Genomic DNA, 10561 nt, shown 5'->3' with positions numbered 1-10561 from the left:
ACCTGAGGGAGACGCCTGGTCCGGCTCGACCACGGCAGCGGTACCGGAAGAGGCTGCAAAGGGAGTCGCGACCATTGGTGAAGTAGGGAGCAGTCGCTAAACCGGAGGGGCGGGATTGGGCCGCGATTGGGCCGCGCGCCATGCTGGGGGTGCAGCGAGCGACTCCGCTGAAGGCGCTATAGATGGTGGTACCTGGTGAAAGGAAATACCCTCTCGTCAAAGTACACGTGCCGTGAGGTGTACACACGGTGGAAAATGGGGTCATAGCACTGGTAACCTTTGGTGTTGGGAGGGTAGCCAAGGAAGATGCAAGGAAGTGATCGTGGTACGAGTTTGTGGGGGGCGGTGGACGCGATTCTAGGATAGCACAAACACCCGAATCTGTGAAGGCCATCATATGAGGGAGGCATGCCGAAGAGGAGGTGGTGAGGGGCATAGTTCCAATGGGGACAACACGGTCGAATGTTAAGAAGAAGAGTGGCGGTGGCGAGAGCATCAGGCCAGAACCTAGGAGGGACATTAGAGTGAAAGAGTAATGTGCAAACGCAATCATTGAGAGTGCGTAGGATGCGCTCAGCACGGCCATTCTGCTGTAAAGTGTAGGGGCAGGTTAGGCGGAAAATGGTGCCGTGAGGGGCAAGAAGATCCCGAACGGCAACATTGTCAAATTCTTTTCCGTTATTGGTTTGGAGTGCAAGTATGGGGCGACCGAATTTTGTGATGACATAGGAATAAAATGCTGTGAGTGTGGCTAAGACATCGGATTTGCGAGGAAGAGTAAATGTCCACACATAATGAGAGAAATCATCGAAAATCACCAAATAATAGAGATAGCCGTTTTACTTGCAACTAGAGATGTCCAAACATCACTATGAAGTAATTGAAACACAAAAGTGGAAATAGTGATGGACGCACTAAAGGGTAGATGAACATGCTTGCCGAGACGGCAGGCCTCACAAGTGTGGTCGTCGATCTTATCACATGAGAACGAAAAACTCCTAAGAATTTAACGTAAAACGGTGGAGTTGGGATGTCCCAAGCGAGCATGCCATAGGTCGACACCAGCGGCAAGAGCAACTGGAGGGGTGGAGGTGGTGGTGCCGACGTGCACAGGATAGAGCTCATCGAGACTATCACATCGGTGGAGGACCATACGGCTACGAACATCCTTCACAGAAAAACCAACATCATCAAATTCGATGGTAATAGGTGTTGGGGAACGTAGTAATTTAAAAAAAATTCCTACGCACACGCAAGATCATGGTGATGCATAGCAACAAGAGGGGAGAGTGTTTTCCACGTACCCTCGTAGACCGAAAGCGGAAGCGGAAGCACAACGCGGTTGATGTAGTCGTACGTTTTCACGATCCGACCGATCAAGTACCGAACGTACGGCACCTCCGAGTTCAGCACACGTTCAACTCGATGACGTCCTTCAAACTCCGATCCAGCCGAGATTTGAGGGAGAGTTCCGTCAGCACGACGGCGTGGTGACGATGATGATGTTCTACCGACGCAGGGCTTCGCCTAAGCACCGCTACGATATTATCAAGGTGGATTATGGTGGAGGGGGGCACCGCACAAGGCTAAGAGATCCAAGGGATCAATTGTTGTGTCCTTCAAGGGGTGCCTCCCTTCCCGTATATAAAGGAGTAGAGGAGGGGGAGGGGGCCGGCCACCCTAGGCACGCCCCATGAGGAGTCCTACTCCCACCGGGAGTAGGACTCCCCCTTTCCATGTTGGAGTAGGAGAGGAGAGGGAAGGAGGGAGAGGGGGAAAGGAAAAGGGGGGGGGGGGGGCGCCGCCCCCCTCCTTGTCCAATTCGGACTTGGGGAGGAGGGGAGCGCGGCTGCCCCTTGGCCGCCTCTCCTCTTCCACCACTTGGGCCCATGAGGCCCAATAACCTCTAGGGGGGCTTCCGATAACCCCCCGGTACTTCGGTATATATCCGATAACCCCCGGAACCGTTCCGGTTTCCGAATATAGTCATCCAATATATCAATCTTCATGTCTCGACCATTTCGAGACTCCTCGTCATGTCCGTGATCACATCCGGGACTCCGAACTACCTTCGGTACATCAAAACATATAAACTCAATATAACCGTCATCTAACTTTAAGCGTGTGGACCCTATGGGTTCGAGAACTATGTAGACATGACCGAGACATGTCTCCGACCAATAACCAATAGCGGAACCTGGATGCTCATATTGGCTCCTACATATTCTACGAAGATCTTTATCGGTCAAACCGCATAACAACATACGTTGTTCCCTTTGTCATCGGTATGTTACTTGCCCGAGATTCGATCGTCGGTATCTCAATACCTAGTTCAATCTCGTTACCGACAAGTCTCTTTACTCGTTATGTAATGCATCATCCCGCAACTAACTCATTAGTCACATTGCTTGCAAGGCTTATAGTGATGTACATTACCGAGAGGGCCCAGAGATACCTCTCCGACAATCGGAGTGACAAATCCTAATCTTGAAATACGCCAACTCAACAAGTACCTTCGGAGACACTTGTAGTGCTCCTTTATAATCACTAGTTATGTTGTGATGTTTGGTAGCACATAAAGTGTTCCTCCGGTAAACGGGAGTTGCATAATCTCATAGTTCTAGGAACATGTATAAGTCATGAAGAAAGTAATAGCAACATACTAAACGATCAAGTGCTAAGCTAACGGAATGGGTCAAGTCAATCACATCATTCTCCTAATGATGTGATCCCATTAACCAAATGACAACTCATGTCTATGGTTAGGAAACACAACCATCTTTGATCAATGAGCTAGTCAAGTAGAGGCATACTAGTGACACTATGTTTGTCTATGTATTCGCACATGTATTATGTTTCCGGTTAATGCAATTCTAGCATGAATAATAAACATTTATCATGGTATAAGGAAATAAATAATAACTTTATTATTGCCTCTAGGGTATTTCCTTTAGTCTCCCACTTGCACTAGAGTCAATAATCTAGATTACACAGTAATGATTCTAACACCCATGGAGCCTTGGTGTTGATCATGTTTTGCTCGTGGAAGAGGCTTAGTCAACGGGTCTGCAACATTCAGATTCGTATGTATCTTGCAAATCTCTATGTCTCCCACCTGGACTTGGTCCCGGATGGAATTGAAGAGTCTCTTGATGTGCTTGGTTCTCTTGTGAAATCTGGATTCCTTTGCCAAGGCAATTGCACCAGTATTGTCACAAAAGATTTTCATTGGACCCAATGCACTAGGTATGACACCTAGATCGGATATGAACTCCTTCATCCAGACTCCTTCATTTGCTGCTTCCGAAGCAGCTATGGACTCCGCTTCACATGTAGATCCCGCCACGACGGTTTGTTTTGAACTGCACCAACTGACAGCTCCACCGTTCAATATAAACACGTATCCGGTTTGTGATTTAGAATCATCCGGATTAGTGTCAAAGATTGCATCAATGTAACCATTTACGACTAGCTCTTTGTCACCTCCATAAACGAGAAACATATCCTTAGTCCTTTTCAGGTATTTTAGGATATTCTTGACCGCTGACCAGTGATCCACTCCTGGATTACTTTGGTACCTACCTGCTAAACTTATTGCTAAGCATACATCAGGTCTAGTACATAGCATTCCATACATGATAGAGCCTACGGCTGAAGCATAGGCAACATCTTTCATTTTCTCTCTATCTTCTGCTATGGTTGGGCATTGAGTCTGATCAACTTCACACCTTGTAATACAGGTAAGAACCCTTTCTTTGCTTGATCCATTTTGAACTTTTTCAAAACCTTATCAAGGTATGTGCTTTGTGAAAGTCCAATTAAGCATCTTGATCTATCTCTATAGATCTTGATGCCCAAAATATAAGCAGCTTCACCGAGGTCTTTCATTGAAAAACTTTTATTCAAGTATCCTTTTATGTTATCCAGAAATTCTATATCATTTCCAATCAACAATATGTCGTCTACATATAATATCAGAAATACTACAGAGCTCCCACTCACTTTCTTGTAAATACAGGCTTCTCCAAAAGCTTGTATAAAACCATATGCTTTGATCACACTATCAAAGCGTTTATTCCAACTCCGAGAGGCTTGCACCAGTCCATAAATGGATCGCTGGAGCTTGCACACTTTGTTAGCACCTTTTGGATCGACAAAACCTTCTGGTTGCATCATATATAACTCTTCTTCTAGAAATCCATTCAGGAATGCAGTTTTGACATCCATTTGCCATATTTCATAATCATAAAATGCGGCATTTGCTAACATGATTCGGACAGACTTAAGCATCGCTACGGGTGAGAAAGTCTCATCATAGTCAACCCCTTGAACTTGTCAAAAACCTTTCACAACAAGTCGAGCTTTGGAGACAGTAACATTACCATCAGTGTCAGTCTTCTTCTTGAAGATCCATTTATTCTCGATGGCTTGCCAATCATCGGGCAAGTCAACCAAAGTCCATACTTTGTTCTCATACATGGATCCCATCTCAGATTCGTGGCCTCAAGCCATTTTGTGGAATCTGGGCTCATCATTGCTTCCTCATAGTTCGTTGGTTCGCCATGGTCAAGTAACATGACCTCCAGAATAGGATTACCGTACCACTCTGGTGCGGTTCTTACTTTGGTTGACCTACGAGGTTCGTTAGTAACTTGATCGGAAGTTTCATGATCAGTATCATTAGCTTCCTCACTAATTGGTGTAGTGGTCACAGGAACCGGTTTCTATGATGAACTACTTTCCAATAAGGGAGCAGGTATAGTTACCTCATCAAGTTCTACTTTCCTCCCACTCACTTCTTTCGAGAGAAACTCCTTCTCTAGAAAGGATCCAAATTTAGCAACAAAAGTCTTGCCTTCAGATTGTGATAGACGGTCTACCCAATAGTCTCCTTTGGGTATCCTATGAAGACACATTTCTCCGATTTGGGTTTGAGCTTATCTGGTTGAAGTTTTTTCACATAAGCATCGCAGCCCCAAACTTTAAGAAACGACAACTTTGGTTTCTTGCCAAACCACAGTTCATAAGGCGTCGTCTCAACGGATTTTGATGGTGGCCTATTTAACGTGAATGCGGCCGTCTCTAAAGCATAACCCCAAAACGATAGCGGTGAATCAGTAAGAGATATCATAGATCGCACCATATCTAGTAAAGTACGATTACGACGTTCGGACATACCATTATGTTGTGGTGTTCCGGGTGGCGTGAGTTGCGAAACTATTCCCCATTGTTTCAAATGTAAACCAAACTCGTAACTCAAATGTTCTCCTCCACGATCAGATCGTAGAAACTTTATATTCTTGTTACGATGATTTCCCACTTCACTCTGAAATTCTTCGAACTTTTCAAATGTTTCAGACTTATGTTTCATTAAGTATATATACCCATATCTGCTCAAATCATCTGTGAAGGTGAGAAAATAACGATACCCGGCGCGAGCCTCAATGTACATTGGACCACATACATCAGTATGTATGATTTCTAACAAATCTGTTGCTCGCTCCATAGTTCCAGAAAACGGCGTTTTAGTCATCTTGCCCATGAGGCATGGTTCGCAAGTACCAAGTGATTCATAATCAAGTGATTCCAGAAGTCCATCAGTATGGAGTTTCTTCATGCGCTTTACGCCAATATGACCCAAACGGCAGTGCCACAAATAAGTTACACTATCATTATCAACTCTGCATCTTTTGGCTTCAACATTATGAATATGTGTACCATTACTATCGAGATTCAATAAAAATAGACCACTCTTCAAGGGTGCATGACCATAAAAGATATTACTCATATAAATAGAACAACCATTATTCTCTGATTTAAATGAATAACCATCTCGCATCAAACAAGATCCAGATATAATGTTCATGCTTAACGCTGGCACCAAATAACAATTATTCAGGTCTAAAAGTAATCCCGAAGGTAGATGTAGAGGTAGCGTGCTGACTGCGATCACATCGACATTGGAACCATTTCCCACGCGCATCGTCACCCCGTCCTTAGGCAATCTTTGATTAATCCGTAGTCCCTGTTTCGAGTTGCAAATATTAGCAACAGAACCAGTATCAAATACCCAGGTGCTACTGCGAGCATTAGTAAGGTACACATAAATAACATGTATATCATATATACCTTTGTTCACCTTGCCATCCTTCTTATCCGCCAAATACTTGGGGCAGTTCCGCTTCCAGTGACCAGTCTGCTTGCAGTAGAAGCACTCAGTCTCAGGCTTAGGTCCAGACTTGGGTTTCTTCTCTTGAGCAGCAACTTGTTTGCCGTTCTTCTTGAAGTTCCCCTTCTTCTTCCCTTTACCCTTTTTCTTGAAACTGGTGGTCTTGTTGACCATCAACACTTGATGCTCCTTTTTGATTTCTACCTCCGCAGCTTTTAGCATTGCGAAGAGCTCGGGAATAGTCTTGTTCATCCCTTGCATATTATAGTTCATCACGAAGCTCTTGTAGCTTGGTGGCAGTGATTGAAGAATTCTGTCAATGACACTATCATCAGGAAGATTAACTCCCAGTTGAATCAAGTGATTTCAGTACCCAGACATTTTGAGTGTATGTTCACTGAAAGAACTATTCTCCTCCATCTTGCAGCTATAGAACTTATTGGAGACTTCATATCTCTCAATCCGGGCATTTGCTTGAAATATTAACTTCAACTCCTGGAACATCTCATATGCTCCATGACATTCAAAACGTCGTTGAAGTCCCGGTTCTAAGCCGTAAAGCATGGCAAACTGAACTATAGAGTAGTCATCAACACGCGACTGCCAGGCATTCACAATGTCTGCAGTTACTGGCGCAGGTGGTACACCTAGCGGTGCTTCAAGGACGTAACTCTTCTGTGCAGCAATGAGGATAATCCTCAAGTTACGGACCCAGTCCGTGTAATTGCTACCATCATCTTTCAACTTAGCTTTCTCAAGGAACGCATTACAATTCAACAGAACAACAGCACGAGCCATCTATCTACTACAAACATAGACAAGCAAAATACTATCACGTACTAAGTTCATGATAAATTTAAGTTCAATTAATCATATTACTTAAGAACTCCCACTTAGATAGACATCCCTCTAATCATCTAAGTGATCACGTGATCAAATCAACTAAACCATGTCCGATCATCACGTGAGATGGAGTAGTTTTCAATGGTGAACATCACTATGTTGATCATATCTACTATATGATTCACACTCGACCTTTCGGTCTCAGTATTCCGTTGTATTTGAACGTACAACCTATCACACCCAATCATCACGTGGTGTCTCAGCACGAAGAACTTTCGCAATGGTGCATACTCAGGGAGAACACTTATACCTTGAAATTTAGTGAGAGATAATCTTATAATGCTATCATTAATCAAAGCAAAATAAGATGTATAAAGGATAAACATCACATGCAATCAATATAAGTGATATGATATGGCCATCATCATCTTGTGCTTGTGATCTCCATGTCCGAAGCACCGTCATGATCACCATCGTCACCGGCGCGACACCTTGATCTCCATCGTAGCATCGTTGTCGTTTCGCCACCTATTGCTTCTACGACTATCACTACTGCTTAGTGATAAAGTAAAGCAATTACAGGGCGATTGCATTGCATACAATAAAGCGACAACCATATGGCTCCTGCCAGTTGCCGATAACTCGGTTACAAAACATGATCATCTTATACAATAAAATATAGCATCACGTCTTGACCATATCACATCACAACATGCCCTGCAAAAACAAGTTAGACGTCCTCTACTTTGGTGTTGCAAGTTTTACGTGGCTGCTACGGGCTGATCAAGGACCATTCTTACCTACGCATCAAAACCACAACGATAGTTCGTCAAGTTAGTGATGTTTTAACCTTCTCAAGGACCGGTAGCCACACTCGGTTCATCCAAAGTTGGAGAAACTGACACCCGCCAGCCACCTATGTGCAAAGCACGTCGGTAGAACCAGTCTCGCGTAAGCGTATGCGTAATGTCGGTCCGGGCTGCTTCATCCAACAATACCGCCGAACCAAAGTATGACATGCTGGTAAGCAGTATGACTTGTATCGCCCACAACTCACTTGTGTTCTACTCGTGCACATAACATCTACGCATAAAACCAGACTCTGATACCACTGTTGGGGAACGTAGTAATTTCAAAAAAAATCCTACGCACACGCAAGATCATGGTGATGCATAGCAACGAGAGGGGAGAGTGTTGTCCACGTACCCTCATAGACCGAAAGCGGAAGTGTTAGCACAAGGCGGTTGATGTAGTCGTACGTCTTCACGATCCAACCGATCAAGTACCAAACATACGGCACCTCCCAGTTCAGCACACGTTCAGCTCGATGACGTCCCTCGAACTCCGATCCAGCCGAGCTTTGAGGGAGAGTTCCGTCAGCACGACGGCATGGTGACGATGATGATGTTCTACCGACGCAGGGCTTCGCCTAAGCACCGCTACGATACTATCGAGGTGGATTATGGTGGAGGGGGGCACCGCACACGGCTAAGAGATCCAAGGGATCAATTGTTGTGTCCTTCAAGGGGTGCCTCCCTCCCCGTACATAAAGGAGTAGAGGAGGGGGAGGGGCCCGGCCACCCTAGGCACGCCCCATGAGGAGTCCTACTCCCACAGGGAGTAGGACTCCCCCCCCTTCCATGTTGGAGTAGGAGAGGAGAGGGAAGGAGAGAGAGGGGGGAAAGGAAAAGGGGGGCGCCGCCCCCCTTCCTTGCCCAATTCGGACTTGGGGGGAGGGGCGTGCGGCTGCCCCTTGGCCGCCTCTTCCCTTCCACCACTTGGGCCCATGAGGCCCAATAACCTCCGGGGGGGTCCGATAACCCCCTGGTACTCCGGTATATATCCGATAACCCCCGGAATCATTCCGGTGTCCGAATATAGTCGTCCAATATATCAATCTTCATGTCTCGACCACTTCGAAACTCCTCGTCATGTCCGTGATCACATCCAGGACTCCGAACTACCTTCGGTACATCAAAACATATAAACTCATAATATAACCGTCATCTAACTTTAAGCGTGCGGACCCTACGGGTTCGAGAACCATGTAGACATGACCGAGACATGTCTCCGGTCAATAACCAATAGCGGAACCTGGATGCTCATATTGGTTCCTACATATTCTACGAAGATCTTTCTTGGTCAAACCGCATAACAACGTACGTTGTTCCCTTTGTCATCGGTATGTTACTTGCCCGAGATTCGATCGTCGGTATCTCAATACCTAGTTCAATCTCGTTACCGGCAAGTCTCTTTACTCGTTATGTAATGCATCATCCCGCAACTAACTCATTAGTCACATTGCTTGCAAGCCTTATAGTGATGTACATTACCGAGATGGCCCAGAGATACTTCTCCGACAATCGGAATGACAAATCCTAATATCGAAATACGCCAACTCAACAAGTACCTTCGGAGACACCTGTAGAGCTCCTTTATAATCACCCAGTTACGTTGTGACATTTGGTAGCACACAAAGTGTTCCTCTGGTAAACGGGATTTGCATAATCTCATAGTTCTAGGAACATGTATAAGTCATGAAGAAAGCAATAGCAACATACTAAACGATCAAGTGCCAAGCTAACGGAATGGGTCAAGTCAATCACATCATTCTCCTAATGATGTGATCCCATTAATAAAATGACAACTCATGTCTACGGTTAGGAAACACAACCATCTTTGATCAACGAGCTAGTCAAGTAGAGGCATACTAGTGACACTATGTTTGTCTATGTATTCACACATGTATTATGTTTTCGGTTAATACAATTCTGGCATGAATAATAAACATTTATCATGATATAAAGAAATAAATAATAACTTTATTATTGCCTCTAGGGCATATTTCCTTCAATAGGATTCTCACGAGCAAGACGGCAAACAGAAACAAGGCTCGTGACTAAGTCAGGTGAAACAAGGTCACTAGACATAGTAAGTGGCATGGATGTAGAAGGAAAATAGTGTGATCGACATGGGTGATGAGTAAAGATAAACCGTTGCCAACGGTGATACGAGTGGGAGTGTGAACGGGAGTGGAGGACGTTAGGTTACCGGGATGAGATGTCATATGGGTGGTGACACCCGAGTCCATGTACCAATCTCCGCCACCATCGTGTTGTCTGGTGACGGCGCCGATGGCAGCACAACCAAAGAAGTAGGGTTCTACGGCGTGGTGAAGCCGCCGTAGGGCTGAACCGGGGCGGTCAGAGCCGCGTAGTCCCATGGCGGGGAAACCTGCGGCATGGTGAAGCCGCTGAAGGGCTGAACCAGGTCGGGCGGAGTGTGGCTACCGGCCATCGGCGGGGCCGGCTGCATGTGGATGAAGGGAGTCGGCGGGCCCGCGTACATGTGGCCGAAGAGAGACGCGACAGAAGACATGGCAGCGGTGGCGACGGTGGCGGCTGGGGGAGGAGGCGCGACGACGACCAGGGAGGCGGCGGCTGGAGGAGGAGGCGTGACGACGGCCAGAGGAGCGGCGACATCGAGTTGGTTTAGGGTTTTGGGAGGAAGAGAATAGGGGGGGTGGCGCGACTACGGGACGGAGGGTAG

This window comes from Triticum aestivum, chromosome 2B, assembly GCF_018294505.1.
Source record: "Triticum aestivum cultivar Chinese Spring chromosome 2B, IWGSC CS RefSeq v2.1, whole genome shotgun sequence".
NCBI lineage: Eukaryota > Viridiplantae > Streptophyta > Magnoliopsida > Poales > Poaceae > Triticum > Triticum aestivum.
Note: the sequence above shows the minus strand (reverse complement) of the source record.